A 16,975-nucleotide genomic window follows, 5' to 3' on the forward strand; every position below is an offset into this window, starting at 1 on the left:
TATTCTCTCCACTGGAATCGTGAGACACTGTGGCTGGGGGGATACGTGGTGGAGGCAGAAGTGGGAGACAAGATCGCTCTTCTGCGGTGTCCACGTGTCTTCTCAGGGTCTCAGTAAGGGGTCGGCTTCTCTAGATCTGGGGAATCTGCTCCGAAGTCTTCCTTCCGAACTAGTCTACTCCATGGTCTCTTAAAAGCACATTTATCTTTTGATCAGGGAGTGACCACCTTTGTAGGAATCCCCTGATCTAGATAACTGAATTCATACTGGAATCCTGATAACCAACAAGAGTGTTCACTGTTCTAAGTTTCTATCGTTTCAACCTTCCTCATCACTAACCCTGATACAGACTGTAGGTCAGACGACTCCCATCCTGGGTAAGGAACCCTGAGCGTCCACCTTACACTGTCAGGACAAAAGATTCTTCATAAAGTTTTATTTTTTTTAAGTATTTCATCCTTTCTCCACGTATAAAGATCCAAAGGATTGGTTGTTGTTGTTGTTGTTTTCACTATTTCTGCATTTACTTTTCTCCTTTTTAATTATACAAGTATTACGGAGGATTGTTGCCAAAACACATAAAAAATATGGCTACAAAAATATACATATATATTCCCACATTAAGTAAACACTTAAGCACATTTTATAGTATAGATACTGCTGGACATTATATACATACGTATACATACATCCATTTTTTAAAAGGATTATCCATTTTTTAACTTAATGCTATTTCTTAAGCCTCTTTGCTAAAAAATAATAGCTATTACATTCTGAAGAGTGAAGGTTAATAAATATTTCTTGGATGAATATATAATTTCCCTTGATAACTAGCTGCTTCGAAACCCCTACCTCAGGTATCTTTGAACACTATATTGCGTCAGACAAAAAGTATTTTGTCCCTAAGGACAAAACAAAAAGTAATAGGGATCTCATTTTCTCCTCCTCCCTTCTAGCTCCTACACTTTGCTTTCATTCCCTTCTCTAGAGGTGCAGTGGGAAAGAAATTTTCAGATCCAACTCCTTCCTGGTTGGATAAACTCATCTGAAAAAAAGCCACACTTGGGCCATGTGCAAAACGGGAAGTGTTATTGGTAAGCCAAGTACTGATGAAATCGAGATCTCATTGTTCCATTACCTGAAAATTGGAGCTGCAGAACAGTGGGTAAATATTTTCTCTTTTATGTAGAAAGTTAGGTAAGATAAGACTACGTTCATATTTGCAAGTATCATTAAGAAAAGGAAGGTTGTATAAGAAACTGAGGTAAAGGTGTTGGTGAGACCCGCAGAGATGGGGAAGGAGGGACCACAGACTTCAGGAACCTTCTAATACCCTCTCATTTTTCGGCCAAGTGAATATATTACTCGTGCAAAAACTATATATACTGCATTGTTTCTTAAATTCTTACTGTGCTGAGATTAGTGCAAATTGTCCTTCCTTGTTTTTTAATCATGGTTTTGCTTACACTGAACTGGTGTGATGGTTAATTTTATGGGTCAACTTGACTGGGCCATGGGGTTCCCAGATACTTGGTCACATATTCTGGATGTTTCCATGAGGGTGTTTTGGGGTGAGTGTAACATTTAAATCAGTAGACAGTAAACCACCTTGCCCCCCCCAATGTGGGTGGGCCTCCTTCAATCAGTTGAAGGTCTGAATAGAAAAAATGGGCCTCCCTCCCCTGAAGAAGATGGAACTCCTCTTGCCAGACGGCCTTTGAGCCGGGACGGCCGTTTCTTCCTGCCCTCGGACTCAGTCTGAAACACGGGCTCTTCCTGAATCCCAAGGCTGCTGGTCTTTGGACCGGAACCACACCATTGGCTCTCCTGGGCCTCCCACTTGCTGCCTGCAGATCTGATGACTTCTCAGCCTCTATATCCACAGGAGCCAACCTATATATTCCACCCTACTCGTTCTGTTTCTCTGGAGAAGGCTGGCACAAGCAGTAAAGAGAGGATGGCCCAGGGTGAGGTGATAGGAGTGTGGCTGGCTTGACGATTTCTGTCCAAAGACAAAACCGATCCAGAAAGCCTCAGTTTCCTCCTCGGATCAGTTTCCTGTTGAAAATAAAAGCCAGCTGTGTGTCTCTTCCTTTACCCAGAAAGCCTGGGTGGGAGGGAGGAAACTTAGTTTGTTTTTCCCTCAGTGTTGCATTCCCAATATCAAGATGCATGTTGCAATATATATATATATATATATATATATATATATATATATATACACACACACCATATATATATATACGCACCATATATATATGGTGTATATATATATATATACACACCATATATATATATATACACACCATATATATATATACACCACATATATATGTACCATATATGGTATATATATATATTTATAAACTATGTATATAAACTAGTTTAAGGGATGAATTGGTAGCTATTAATTACGTATTAGATGAAAGACTAGTATCTGTGAAGGATTGTACAGGCTTATACACTGTGGGAGGGCAACTTGGAGGCCATCACGGAATTCTGCCTGCCTCGAGGAACAACAGGAGAGGTTGGGGCTGCGTGGAAGTTGCCGGCATCACTGATGATCGGGAGGAAGTTAATACAGTCAAGTGCCTGACACAACGGGTTCAGATCTTCCTGGTGGCAGAGAGGGGTTTGGGATGGTAATTTTAGAGGAGTTGACTCTCTGGTGGGGAGATGTGACATAAGAGAACTTGTGCAGTGACAGAACCTGGACGTCGGTGTCATTGGGCGCCAGTCTGCACGACATCGCTAACCGACCACTGAGAGACTGCTGTGTTTTCTCTTTAGCAGATTTCAGTTGGGGTAAAATCTTTGCCATCTGGAATCTCATTTCAGAAAAAAATAAATCTTCCACTTCCACCTGTCCTCTCTCTACCTCATTCACGGGAAAGAAAAAAGATGACAGAAACCACCTTTGGTAGGGAGGAGTCTTGCCTCTCCATGGAACGTTAGTCTTTCTCAAACCGACTTATTTCTGACTGTGAAGACACAGGAAGTTCCTTCCTTCTGCCGGGGATGGCCAGGAGCAAACGGGAAACTCAACGTTCACACTTGAAATTCAAGGCCGCTCATGAAAATGATGCACTGAGCTGCCCCAGGATCAGAGAACGTTCAAATGTGGAATCTCGATGTTTGATCTCAAAACATAGAAGCAATTTAGCCATCGGGACAAATTTCATCTGATGTTAAATCTGATTTCGGGGTTTCTGGTAAGGACTGCTACAAAGGAAGTGTGTGAGTTTCTTCTTAGGGGAAAGATGACTAATCTCTACAGAGGCAGAGAGACTTCTTAAGTCAGCAGGCATTTACATGAGATAAGGGCTATTGTCTCCATTTAACAAAGGAAGAAACCAAGGCTCAGAGAGGCCATGGGAAAGCCAGAATTAGAACACTGGTTGTTGAGTTCCAAGGTTCATGGCCTTTCAGATCATCTGGTCCTATGCATTTTAGAGAACGGAATTTAGTAGTCCGGCATTTCAACGGATGGGGAGAATATGGACATTCAGTAATATGGTGTTGAGATTACTGGTAATCCTCTGGAAATAAGGTAGAGTTAGATCTGTATCTCGCATATTAAAACACAGGGAAAAATCAGATCCCTCAGAGATCTAGATACAAAAATCATGAACATTGTAGAAGAAATGGCGTTCCTCTGTCACTCTCGCTCTTGTAGCAGGAAAAGGCACATCCACGTCAGACATTGAACCAGAAGGCTGATCACTGTGGGGTCACACAGTCCAAAGTGTCCGCCTCCAAAATCCCTGCCAAGTTCCAAGGCAAATAAACCTGTGACATACCGACAGAAGGCCCCACGGACTCCTGTTTCCCCCAAGAGGAAGACCTGACAGGGAAGGAGAGAAATGAGTACAGGATATAACAAGTTCACACGAGAGGAGACCCAGGGGGTTCATCCACTTGAAAAGATGCCCAACAACACTGACCGGAAGGCAAGCTAACACCCCCCCCCTGCGGGAGCGTCTGTCCATGTGCAGACACCCACCTTCCGCTGGCTGGAGCGGAGTCAGCCGTGTTTCGGAGCCAGCCGCAGGGGGTGAGGGGCACCTGGCGGGTGGTCGTCCGGCCGGGCCCCAGGCCTCCGTCCCCCTTGCAACGGAGAGGCCCGCAGGAGGAGCGTCTCCTTAGGAAGACTGTGGACTTGGGGCGGCGCGTGGGGGGGGAGGGGGGAGGAGGGCCTCACGCGGCCCTCTGAGGGGGTCCGAGCAAAAATCGTTACGGTTCGGTTACCGCAGGTGCTTCCGCTTGAGGACAGCGTAGGGGGGACAAGAAAAGCAGGCGCGGGGTCAGGCCGCGTTCGCCGCCCCAGGGGGGCCTCCAGTCTTCAGAAACTCGCCCTACCGGGAGTGGGGTTCGAACCCACGCGGGCACCTGCCCATTGGATCTTAAGTCCAACGCCTTAACCACTCGGCCATCCCGGTGGCTGGGCTTCTGCCCCCGGCAACTGTTTTTTTGTTGCAAGCACGGTATTCGCGCCGCGCAGGAAGGAAGCCCCGGGTTTCTGATTTTGGGGGTTGCATCGGACGTGAGGCGGGTCTTCGCAGAGGAAGCAGCCCGCCGCCTGCTTTCGGGGAGCGCCCACGCCCCCCCCCCCCCCCCCCCCCGCCCCGAGCTCACTGCCTGGGCCTCAGAGAAGTAGCTCTTTCTGTGTGGTACGAAAAGAAAAACGAACGGGGGAGGGACGGAGAGCAAGAGCCCCCGCCCTCCCCCTTCCCCGGTGCACCTGCTCCCTCCGCTCCCCGCCGCCGCCATCCGGACTCGCTTGAGAGGCCGCGGTTTTCCTGAGCTCGTACCCATCCCCCCCTCCCCCCCCCCCCCCCCCCCGTCCCAGACCTCCCGTCCCCCTCCCTCTCCCGTCCCTCCCGTCCCCCTCCCCCCTCCCCAACCCGGGTCTGGGCAGCGGGGCCGGGGCCCAAGGGACGTGAGGTTAAACGAGCTCGCCCTGGCGGTGGATTTGGAAATCCCTAGCGGACACAGTTCACATGCGCGACTCCGATTTTAATGGCAAGGGGCTGTAACTGCCAGCCCAGTGTGTCCCCGAAGGAGCGGAGGGTGGGACCCCGCACCTCCGGTATAGGGTGGGCCCCAAGAATGCCAACCCCACCGGGCACACTCGGGTGACCACCGCCCTCCGTCTGCGGACCACACTCCGCCAAGGGCGCTACAAGTCATCGCGGGGAATGTATGCATCCGATGGGACATTTGGGGTCTCCTGAGCTGAAATGAGATCTGGAGGGCGCTACCCAACACCTAGCGTGTGACACGGCCCTCAGGGAACAGAAGGGAGGCACCACAGTGTGAGGGGGTCATGTCTGCCCTACCGGACAAGCAGAGATGACTCTTCCAGAATGTCCGTTGATGGACCCAACCCTCGTTTTGAATGTTCAGACTGACCGGATCCACATTCAGATCTTTCTCTCTGGCTGATAAATTCACCCACAAGGAGTGGCCCCCTCAAGTCCTCCGGTTGGCCGGCTCTGGGTTCTGTCTCCGGCCAGATCAAGGTTCAACTCCTAGAAAGGAGACAGGGCCCAAGGGTCCTGCACTGAACAAGCCCAGAAGGAAACCCAGACGTCTCAGCGCTGGGGTGAGAACTGGGCTGAGGCTGGGGTTGGACACGACTGCCGCTTCCACAAAAAAAAAAACAGATCAGAGATAGCATCCTACAGGTATGGACAGACACAAAGGTTCCCAGAACATTCCATTACTGTTGTTCTGAACACGGGCTACACAGTAGAATCAGCTAGTAAGTTTAGTTGCCAAATGTAAAAGTAAAAAATAAAGCTACCAGAAGTCCATGAGGAGAAGAACTTTAAACCCCTTCAAGAGCACAGTCGATAAAGACATAAGACTCTAGCATTTGCTTCCATTACAACGGAGAATGTGTAAAATAAAGGACATGAGAGAAATATAAATAGATAAATGGGATGATGGGTGACTGTATTTAAGTTGTCCCAAAGTAGCAAGGGCCAGATAGATAGATGATACCGCAGCAAAAAGCCACGAACGGCAGCAAGGTCAGAAGGAAGTGGGCAAGTAGGACGACAGGGACGCAGGCTTCCGCCTCCACCCGTGAAGGATGCGTGCCTGTAGGAGCCGCGCTTCCCTCGTGGGCAACAAGGAGGCCGGACAGGAATTGTGACATTTGCTGTCAGTGCAGGGCCCCCATCCCCGGCAGCGGGGGGGACGGAAGAGGTGAGTCTCACAAAGGTTTTAGCTTAGGGCCTAGAGGCAGCTTCTAGCCCCAGCACGGCAGAGGGCAAGGGCGGAGGGCGATTCAGAGCCAAGCGGGGTCCCCGCATTGGGAGCACAAACAGCATCTCGAGGAGGCCAAAGCGGTCAGGATACAGGGGGCACAGGACACCGGAGAGGAGAAAGCCGCGCACGGAGAGGGCTCCCGGGCTGGCTGTGCCTTCGGGGCGGAATATTGATTCACGCTCAAGGGGAGGTTAAAACTCCAGGAGGCTGGGAAAGGAGCCCCTGGAAAAGAATAAGCTGCTTACAAAGCCCTGAAAGTGGTTCCCACCAGCTCTCCTGAGGAGACATCCTAACTTATGGGGCATCAGGTGGGGTCCATACCAAGGCATAACCTTAGGTTTGGATCCCCCCCCCCACCCATAAAATATCCACAGGAGGCACAAATGGATCCCGAGGAAAATATTACTTGAAGCTGGAGGAAAAGGGATTCCTCGTGAAGCAGTTGGGGATTTACAAACGCCAGGGCCTGCAGTGTCATGGAATGGAAACCAGTTCGACGGACCCGTTTAGCTAGAGAGATTTCCAGGCGGAACTGCGAAGGCGCTGCTCAGGTTTCAGTGAAGGGGAGGACTGTCAAACACAAACGAGCCACAACTCAGAGGGCTTGAAAGACAAGCTGTTCGTCATGCCCAGCGGCTCCACGGTGAAAAGTGATGCCGACGTTAAGAAAGAAATGACTTTCAGGCAAGAATTAAATCCAGAGCACTGTCAGAAAATGTGGCCTCGAGATGAAGCCACAGGCGTGATTGTAAAATCTTTCGTTGGCACTCCAAAGGGAGTGAAGGCGGTATCTCAGCAGGAAAACCTCTGAGCCTCTTAAGGAGGACTTGCCCCGCCCGTCCCATCCACAAAGGCACAACTCTTGCGGGTGTGATGCCACGGCAGCTCGACTGGAAGCCAAGGCAAGCAAGGGCTTGTTTGCATGAGGTCTGCGAATGTGGCTTTTTTTTTTAATACAGAGGTTGGCCAACTTTTTCTTCAACGGGCCGGTGGAGCATACAGTCAGCGTCTGTCGAAGCTACTCAAATCTGCTGTTGTAAGCAGGAAAGTGGCCGCAGAGGATGTGAAAAGAATACGTGTGGCCGTGTTCCAATAAAACTTGACAAGAACAGGTAGCTGGCCAGATTTGTCCTGTGGGTCACAGTTTGCCAACTCCCACTATACAAGGATAAACTCCAACAACGTTCACGAGATCGCAGGTCTTTAAAGAGCAGGGTGGTTGAACGCAGCTTGAACTAAAGGGACAGAGGACCTGGAAAAACGAAAAGAAAAAGAAAATGAAGAGAGGGCCCGGAACCTCCCACACTACAGGCAGGAGGTCGGCTAAGGCGACTCTTCAGCTGCAAGTAGGAGAAAATTCCTGCCAGTGGGATGGCTGATCCCGAGGGCGCAGCCAAGGGTCCGGGAGACCGATTCCCAGACAGCACCGCTGAGTCCTAATCAGGAAGCGTCATGTGCCCACCGGCGCCTAGGATCGCCGTGGACCCGTGTGCCTCCTGTTTTGTTCCTTTTGCACGCGAGTGTGCACACAGCGTGCCCCGTGCCTCCTGTGCCCGTCTGCTGGGAGGCAGGGAGCTCCCAAGGTGCATAGGTGTTCGAGTTAAGGACAATCCTACTCGAGGATTCCTCCCCGAGGAAGGAGCTTTCCCTGGTGTCGATGACCCCATCCTGGGCTCCACGTAGATTAAGGTGTGACATTTCACAAAACAATATGCGTCAGGAAGGGATGGGACATCAGGCTCCGTGGCTTAGTTGGTTAAAGCGCCTGTCTAGTAAACAGGAGATCCTGGGTTCGAATCCCAGCGGGGCCTTCCTCTTTGAGGTTTTACAAAGCGAAATTGTCCAAGGCAAATACAGGCAATGGGTAAAAAATAAGCAAAACAAATCAGAGTTTGGGTTTTATACCTGACGGAAGCCTCAGATGTCGAGTCTACCTGTCTGAGGCGTTTTTGTAGAAGACTGAGAAGATTATTCACCACGAATTGGCAAAGCTATGCTGTGAACTAGGCGCGAGCTGTAATTTTCTAATTTTAAACCTCTATAGCTACGCTCCACATTTCCCAAAGAAGCTCGCAGTCTCAGCATTTTGCTTTTAAAGCAATCCACAAAGAAGGCAAGAAAAAGAGACAAACCGTGCACGTTGTGCAAACCGAGTGCCGCGATAACCACCCCTCCTTGTCCCGTGATTGTGGATTCTAGGACGCCACAGAATATTTTGAAAAGTCCAGTGACGTGATGGAATCTTGGAAGAGTAAGAAGAATGGCGATGGAACCAACCAAAACAGAAAACAAGAAGGTCTAACAGGCGACTGGAGGCAGCTGGGACTGGAAGTATTTAGATCAAAATAAAACGCTGGGGAAAAAAAAAATCAAATCCTAGAATAGAATTCTAATGTTTTAGCCGATCCTTTCCTTTTGATGTGCGAGGATGCCTCTTAAGGCGGTCCAGTCTGCAGAGGCACCCCCTCCTCCACACAACATTCGTCGTCAAGCAGCGGGTGGCACTGTTCTCAGCTGCTTGCCCCTCCCCGGAAGGACCAGGGAGGTGGCGCGACCGCCCCTTTTGTGAGCTTTCGGGAGGACGCGTGACAGGATTTGTGGGCCCAGCGTGAAACGAAAACGCAGGGCTTTCCGTTGAAAAGTTATTGAGAATTTCAGAGCAGGAGTAGGTAGAACATCAAGTCGGGCGTGCGGTTTGCCAGCCGTGACGCTGGCCCTCTTTGGGAGTCTGGTTTTTTTGCCCAAAGACTGGATTTTAAAGGACTCCTGAAAGTGGAGTGCAGGCCAAGGTGACGGTCAATGAGACCCAGTGCTTTTAGAAGCCCCGGGAGCTGGAGGGTACTGACTGCAGAACGTGGCACTCGAGAAAACCGTCGCGCTGTAAGAACTGTGAAAACAAACTCGGTGAGAGGGCCTTCTCTCCACCTGACGTATTTTTCTGGCTTATGTTCTTTTCCCAAACAACTCCTCCTTCCAGGTCCCCGTCAGTGTCCCCTGGCCTGGTGACCGGGCGCACAAAACAGACACCCTGTCTCGGGGTGTCCCCACGACTCTCTAACTCGGGAGAGGAAGGGACGGAGCTGTGCACAGGAGACCATAGATAAAGCGAATAGAAGGCTGGGTCAGAAGGGTGACAGGCGTCTATGTGACACACGGCATTGGCTTGTTGGAAGAGAAAAGCGTTTACTCGGCCGTGCGTGTGTTTCTGCCTGGTTTCGAACCAGGGACCTTTCGCGTGTGAGGCGAATGTGATAACCGCTACACCACAGAAACCCCCGCATGTGGGCTGGGCCGGTGGCGCTCACCTAGGTTTCCTGCGTTCATCAGCGTTGGTTCCTAAAAGTCCGGGGTCTTCTCTCTACTCACGTTTGCGTAGTCAGTGTCCACAACCGCATTTTAAACTTGATCCAAAACAAGCACCACGCTGAGGTTAGGAGGTATCCCATTCCCAGGCATTTTTAAGTGTTTAAATTCTATGAGCCTTATGCTAAAACCATGACCACGATCAGAATGATCTCGTTCTTCCCCACCCTCCACATGCTCCCGGGCGTGGCTCTCAATCTATTCCCTGCCCAGCTTGAAATTCAAAACTTCACTCCCTTTCACACAATTCCACACACATTAACCATTTTCTTTTCTAATATACGCATTTATTATTTTTCAATAGACTTGTTAAAGAGCAGTTTAGGGTTCACAGCAAAACTGAGTAGAAGGTAGAGACGTTGACCGAGAGTTCCTATCACGAAAGGGAGTTGGATTTTGTCACAGGCTTTTTCTGCAGCTACCGATCTGATCACGCGCGTTTTCTCTCTTAGCCTGTTGGTGTGATGGATTACATTAAGTGATTTTGGATCTTGAACCAGCCTTACACACCTGGAATAAATCCCACTGGGTCATGGTGTATAATTCTTTTGATACGTTGTTAGATTCAATTTGCTAGTATTTTGCTGAGGATTCTTGCATCTGTGTTCATAAAGATGACAGTCTGTGGTTTTCCTTTCCGGCCGTGTCTTTGTTTGATCCTGATGTTAGGATGATGCTCGCCCCACTAAGTTTGGAAGCGTTTCCTCTGCTTCTGTCTTTTGAAAGAGATTGTAGAGAAGTGGTATTATTTCTTCCTTAGATCTTTGGCAGAATTCACTGTGAACTTCCCTGGGCCTGAAATTTCTGTTTTGGAATAGTATTTCTTATTGATTCAATTTCTTTAACATGTGGAAGCCTATTGAGGGTCATTGTTTCTTCTTGTGTGAATTTTGGCAAATTCTGTCCTCACAACTTCAATCGGTCCATTTCGTCTAGGTTATCTGAATTGTGGGTATAAAGATTGTGCATAACATCCCTTTATTGTCCTTGGGATCTATCGTTTTGTCCCTTCTTTCATTTCTGCTATCACGAATCTGTGTCCCTTCCCTTGTTTTTCTTAGTCTAGTGAGAGGCTGATCGATTTTTACTGATTTTATTGATCTTTTCAAAGCACCAGCTTTTAGTTTCATTGATTTCCTGTCTTTAATTTCTGTTCTAATTTTTATTATTCTTTTCTGCTTGCTTTGGATAATTAGGTCTTCTTTTTCTACTCTCCTCGGATGGAATCTTAGATGATTTACTTCCGATCTTTTTTTTTGCAAATAATATGCATCCGATGCTCTAAATTTCTCTAAGCACTTCTTTTACTGTATGAAACAGTGTGTTTTCATGTCATTCAGTTCAAGATGTTTTTCACTTTTTCCCGAGACATTTTCTCTGCCCCATGTGTCATTGAGAAGTGTGTTGTTTAGTCTCCGGGTTTTGGGGGGATTTTCTAGCTATCTTTCTGCTATCGATTGCTAGTTCAATTCTGTTGGCGCCCGAGAGCAGACGTTGTCTGACTTCAACGCTTTCAGATGTGGTAAGGTGTGTTGTATGGCCCAGAATGTGGTCCCGTGTGACCTTGAGAGGAGCGAGTGTTCTGCTGTTGTCGGGTAAGCTGTCTGTAGATGTAGATGATATCCATTTGCTTGATGGCGTTGTTCAGCTTGGCTGTGTCCTCACTGATCTCCTGCCTGCTGGACCATTTCCGACAGGAAGTCTCCAAACATGATCCTGGATTCACCTGTTCCTCTTTGCAATTCTCTTACATTCTGTCCCAGGTGGTTTGATGATCTGTGAGGCATGTTCACACTAAGCATTGACCCCTTTTGTCAAGGGAGAATCAAACCCCTTGTCATTCTATGAAGCTCCCTTCTATCTCTGGTGGTGTCCTTGCTCTGAGGTCGGCTCCGTCTGACTTGAACACATTCCTCCTGCTCCCTTTGTTCCAACGTTGGCTGGTGTGTCTGTGTCCATTCACTTACCTTTAGTCGATATGTGTCTTTATGTTGCGAGTGGGTTTCTTGTAGACAACATATAGTTTAGTCTTGTCTCTTGGTCCACTCTGACAACCTCTGTCTTTTAATTGGTGCATTTAGACCATTGATATGTGGGCTGATTCCTGGTATAGTGGGATTAATATTTTGCACAGCCGTTACTACTTTCTGTTTGGTGCCTTTGTTTTTTCTTCCTGTGTTTGTCTTCCACTCTTTTTCTGTCTTTTGTGGCTTTAACTGAGCACTTCACATTATTGTATTATATTATATTATTTTATTTTCTCTCCTTTCTTAGCATATCAGTTATACTTCTTTTGTTACTTTTTTTTTTACTGGTCACCCTAGAGTTTGCAATATATATTTGCAACTACCCCAAGCCCGCTTTCAAATAACACTGTGTCAGGGGCGCCCGGCGGGCTCAGTCGGTTAAGCGTCCGACTTCGGCTCAGGTCTTGATCTCATGGTTTGTGGGTTCGGGTCCCACGTCGGGCTCTGTGCTGACAGCTCAGAGCCTGGGGCCTGGCTTCGGATTCTGTGTCTTCCTCCCTCTCTGCCCCTCCCACGTTCTGTCTCTTTCTAACAAAACAAAACAAAACAAAACAAAACAAAACAAAACACTGTGTCACTTTACAGGAAGTGTGAGTACCTTATAACAGCAAAATAATCCTAATTCTTCCCTCCTGTTCCTTGTATCCTTGTTGTCATTTGTTTCACACATACATAAGCAAATATATGTATATACACACATAGATATACAACATACATAATCTAGTATGTTGTGGGTATTATTATGTTGAACACCCTGTTATCAGTCAGGTCAATTTAGAGTAAGAAATATGAAAGTTTTTATTTTACCTTCATGTATTTCTTCTCTGATGGTCTTTCTCACATAGATCCGAGTTTCTGATCTGTATCATTCCTTTCTTCTGAAGAATTTCTCTTAACGTTTCTTGCTAGATGGGTCGCTGGCCACGAATGCTCTCAATATTTTCTCTGGGGAAATCTTTATATCTTCTCCACTCTTTAGGGATGACTTCACAGGGTGCAGAATTCTAGATAAATGTGTTTATCTCTAGCACGAAATATTTCACTCCGCTCTTTTTGCTTGCACATTTCCTGAGGGGGAAGCGGCTGTAATCCTCATCTTTGCTCCTCTGTAGGTAATTTTTCCCTGTAGCGGCTCTCGGGAATTTTTTTCTCTATCTCTGTGTTTCTGTAGTTTGAAAACGTTGCCTCTGTGTGTAGACTTGTGGGCATTTATCCCGGTCGGTGCTCCCTGACTATCGTGGGTGACGCTGCTGTGAACACCGATGCACAGAGAAGGCCTTCCTCTGCCCACCGAGATTTTCGTGAAGCCTGGCAGCACATTTGAAATCAGGACTGAACAACCCGCCGTTTCCCACTTCCTGAGGGCGGCTGCTGGGATTGCGAAGGGGGCCGGCAGACAGCCTCCGGTCAGAAGAGCGGACAGCTTTCCAGAAGGAGCGAACCTAGAAACGGGCAGGTGCCATGAGGCGACCCCGGTCCTCACACTCCGGGGACTCGAGGGGACCCGCTGGAAGAGCCGTGCCAAAGGAGAGGGAGGAGGTGACGCCAATCTGATGACTATTTCCCCCACTTTAAAGGAAGTATTTTTCCATGTATGACAGTCTCAAGGGATCAAGTCTAAATCAACATCCTTTGTCATCTCCACAACCCCCCTCCGGCCGCCAAAAGTACATTTCTAAATTTTTTTTTTAACGTTTATTTATTTTTGAGACAGAGAGACAAAGCATGAAGGGGGGAGGGTCAGAGAGAGGGAGACACAGAATCTGAAACAGGCTCCAGGCTCTGAGCTGTCAGCACAGAGCCCGACGCGGGGCTCGAACTCACAGACTTCGAGATCATGACCCGAGCCGAGCCGAAGTCGGCCGCTTAACCGACTGAACCACCCAGGCACCCCAACCGCCAAAAGTACATTTCTAAACGTTTGGTGGCATTCCTCCGTGAAACCATCTGGGGTGGCTTTTCTTTGTTGTGATGGTTTGGATTCCTGCTTCAGTATCTCAGCAGTTACGGGTCTGTTCACGTTTGTTGCTTCATGTTTTCTATTTGGCCGATTGGATGTTTCTAGACGTCCGTCCCCTTAATCTAGCTTTACCCAGTATGCTTTTTCGGAGTACTCTCTTGCAATTGCTTTTATTTCTATAAAATCTGTAATAACGTCCCCACTTTCACTTCTCATTTTCATCGTTTGCGTCTCCTCTCTTTGTTTTTCTCAGTCAATGTAGCTAAACACTGGTCAGTTTTGTTGAAACTTTCAAAGAACCGACTTTCTGTTTCATCTATACTTTTAATTCCGTTGCCAGCCTCTCTTCCTGCTGGCCCGCCTTATCTGAGTGCCTGCCCTACGGATTTACAAATTGCTTAGCCAGTCCCCGTAATTGGCATAAGCCAAGTCCTTCCATAAACCTTCACCCCCGCCCCCCCCCCCCCGCCCTGCCACCCCTCCCAAAACGAATCCTCTTTTGTGTCTCTTTTCTTTTGGTCAACGGGTCTGTGAAGTTCATTCATGGAAGTTGTAGATTATTCATTCTACGTTCTGCGTTACGTATTTTTTCATGTGAACATGTCCACGTGACTGCAGGTGGGCACTTGGGAAGTTTCCAGTCTTGACTACCATGAACAGATGGCTGGGCGTGCTGGTGATTCTACTGGCTGGATTTACATCCCAGCATCCGCTAGACAAGTATCGACCGTCAGGACATGGTATCGTTGATTACAAGGAATGAAAAGTCTGAGATCTAGGACAGGACACAATGAACGAAAGATCTCTTGAATTGAAAACGTTTCCAGGCCTGGATACCTTCTTCTAGTCGACCACTTCACACACGTGGTGTTCTGGAATGTGGTGGTGAGCACCTTCCCTCGACATTTGAAAGGTTCCCTGGCTTGGAAAATAAGGTCTTCGTTCCTAATCCTAAATTTTGCTTCCTAGCGTCTCCATTTGGCCAGATAGAATCACTGTTTATCTTCAAACAGAGGAAGCTTCTTGCTCCTCGCGGACTCCCTAAGCCACGTTGCTGGCACCCTGCGCCCCCATCCCAGCCACCTGCCCCAGTGGCTCTGAGTCTCCGGGTTGTTAGGGGGCCCCTGCGGTGCCAGCCCCCGGAAGCAGCCTCAGCAAAGGATACCGCCTGCGACACCTTGATGAGGTGCTGGCCCGGACAGTCGTGTTCATCCTTTAACAGGTCTCCTTATCGGAAACAGTCTGAGCCCAACGAAGAGCGCCCACGTTTGGCTCTGACCACGGGTCTTACTCAGATGCTGAGTCCCCAGGGGCTGTCGCAGAGCCTCACAACGGGGGGGCCCGCACCCAGTGAGCCTTCTGGCTTCGGTCACTCAGGAGGCCATCCCCCTTCAGGGACAGCTCGTCCCCTCCTGCCGATCTGATGGTCTTAGCCTCACCCGAGCTGGGCGCTCCTTTGGAACAGGTGCGCCGTTCGTTTCCCTTAAGGGCCCCAGGAGGGACACCGCGTGTGACTGACGCACTCCCTTCCGGAGTTCCCTGTGTCTCAGCAGAATGGTGTGCTGCCTCTGCGGGATCGGAGCCGGGAGCAGCCAGGGGTGCAGAGAGCTGGGGCCGGGAGCCCAAGGCGCGCAGACCTGAGGGCTCAGTCGGGTGCCGGCTCCCCGCAGGGCTCCCGGCTTCCCACGAACGCGAGGACGCGCGTTGGCCGTGTGGAAACATCTCGAGTGGAGGAGACGCAGGTACCCGGGGGTCTTCCTGGGGTTCCCGCCAGGACGCGGCTGAGGGACGGACAGCCTCAGAGGCCGGGTCGGAGGCCTCTGCTGGACAAACCCTGCTGAGAACCGGAGCCTTCTTCCCCGCTTCCCCTCAACACGCCTGTGAAGGTTAATTGTTTGTGTCGGCGTGACTGGGCTCAGGGCTGCAGACAGGCTGCGAAACCATGATGGCCGGGTGTCCGGACTCCTCGGGAAGCCCCGTCACCCCAGACGGGCCCAAGGGGGTGGCGCCATGACAGGAGCCCCGGAGCAAACGAGGAAGGGAAGGCGCCAAACCTCCCGCCCCAAGTCACGAATATCCCGTCCTCTAGTGAACAGCTGCTCCCAAGACAGAAACCTGAGCGCCTGGGAGGAAGAGCTGGCCACACTCTGGCTCGCTCGGTGGGTGGGTGCCTGCGGCCTGTGCCCTCTCTCTCCCTCCCCTGCGTCACCACCCGCCGTGCTGTGAGTTGTGTGTCTGACCTTGAGTCCTTTCTCGTGATGAGGCCAAGAGCGTTCAGTGACACCTTTGGGACGGAAGGGGTCAGGGCCCCGGGCCCCGGGTCTCCCCAGTTCACCCGGCACCAAATGCACAAGGAGGGTCAGAACTGGACTGAACCTCGGGACACGTAGCGGGTCGGTGTCCGGAGAGCTGGGGAACCGGCGGGTGTGGGGGGGGGGGGGAGGTGCAGCACATTTGTTGTCAGAAGTAGACCACAATCGCGGGGAGAAACCACTCAGAGCTGCTGCGGAGCCCAGGGCCCAGGACCGGGAGAGGCCTGGCCGCGATGGGGGAGTCTTCATGTCCACAGTAGACAGTGTTTGCTGGGAGGTACCGAGCGGGACTTCTCTAGCCGCTTGGGATTAGGGACGGGGGCGGGGGGGTGGTCTATCCCAAAGCAAGACTTATTCAAGTCTCCACATTCCGAAAAGAGCCACCAAAAATGAGGCCATCGCCTCCCTCAGTGGAGCAGGATATTCCTGCACAGGGAGTAGAGTCGTGACAGTGAGGCTTTTTTTTTTTTTTTTTTTTTTTTCCAGGAAGCAACTTAATTCCTTCTGACACTGCTCAGTTGGGTTCGCACTCGAGGAACTGAGCCCCGGACGCCACGTGGTGTAGCTTTTAATCTATTTTCCACTTCTTTGTCTCCCGTATATGGTGACGCACAAACGTGCAGTCTGATTAAGTGGTTTCACGTTACAAGGTCGTGAGGGATGTGGGCACGTACACGTATAGTCAGGTTGCCTTGAGGGTTTTTTTATTTCTTTCCTTAGGGAGGAGACCCTACCACATTCCCCCCTTTGAGGCTTGGACCCCTCTGTCTGGGTCTAAGAGCATCATCTTGGTTGAGAGGTTTATATTTCTATAATATCACTACATGAGTGGCCGTCTGTTGTTTTTAACCACGGCCTCGATGAGACTGGAGGCAGACAGTACAACCAGGGGAGCTAGGCAGGGTAGGATTAAGCACCCTCCCAGAATTAGGAGGATAATTTTTATGAGAGTTTTGAATCCCCTGAAAGCTGAAAACCATTTTTCAAATAACTCCCTGGGGTTTCAACCATTCCAGGTCTGGACAGGGACATGAGCA

General features: G+C 49.6%; 3 non-coding genes across 3 annotated transcripts; 1 reads left to right on the top strand and 2 right to left on the bottom strand.

The window, feature by feature from the left end:
* Window positions 1–4,356: 4,356 nt before the first annotated feature.
* Window positions 4,357–4,439, bottom strand: TRNAL-UAA (transfer RNA leucine (anticodon UAA)). The gene has a single exon. It is a non-coding gene; the product is annotated as a tRNA-Leu (tRNA).
* Window positions 4,440–8,013: 3,574 nt separating this feature from the next.
* TRNAT-AGU (transfer RNA threonine (anticodon AGU)) lies at window positions 8,014–8,087 on the top strand. The gene has a single exon. It is a non-coding gene; the product is annotated as a tRNA-Thr (tRNA).
* Window positions 8,088–9,476: 1,389 nt separating this feature from the next.
* TRNAV-CAC (transfer RNA valine (anticodon CAC)) lies at window positions 9,477–9,549 on the bottom strand. Its single transcript has one exon. It is a non-coding gene; the product is annotated as a tRNA-Val (tRNA).
* Between the last annotated feature and the right edge of the window lie 7,426 nt (window positions 9,550–16,975).

This window comes from Acinonyx jubatus, chromosome B2 (genome assembly GCF_027475565.1).
Source record: "Acinonyx jubatus isolate Ajub_Pintada_27869175 chromosome B2, VMU_Ajub_asm_v1.0, whole genome shotgun sequence".
Taxonomy (NCBI): domain Eukaryota; kingdom Metazoa; phylum Chordata; class Mammalia; order Carnivora; family Felidae; genus Acinonyx; species Acinonyx jubatus.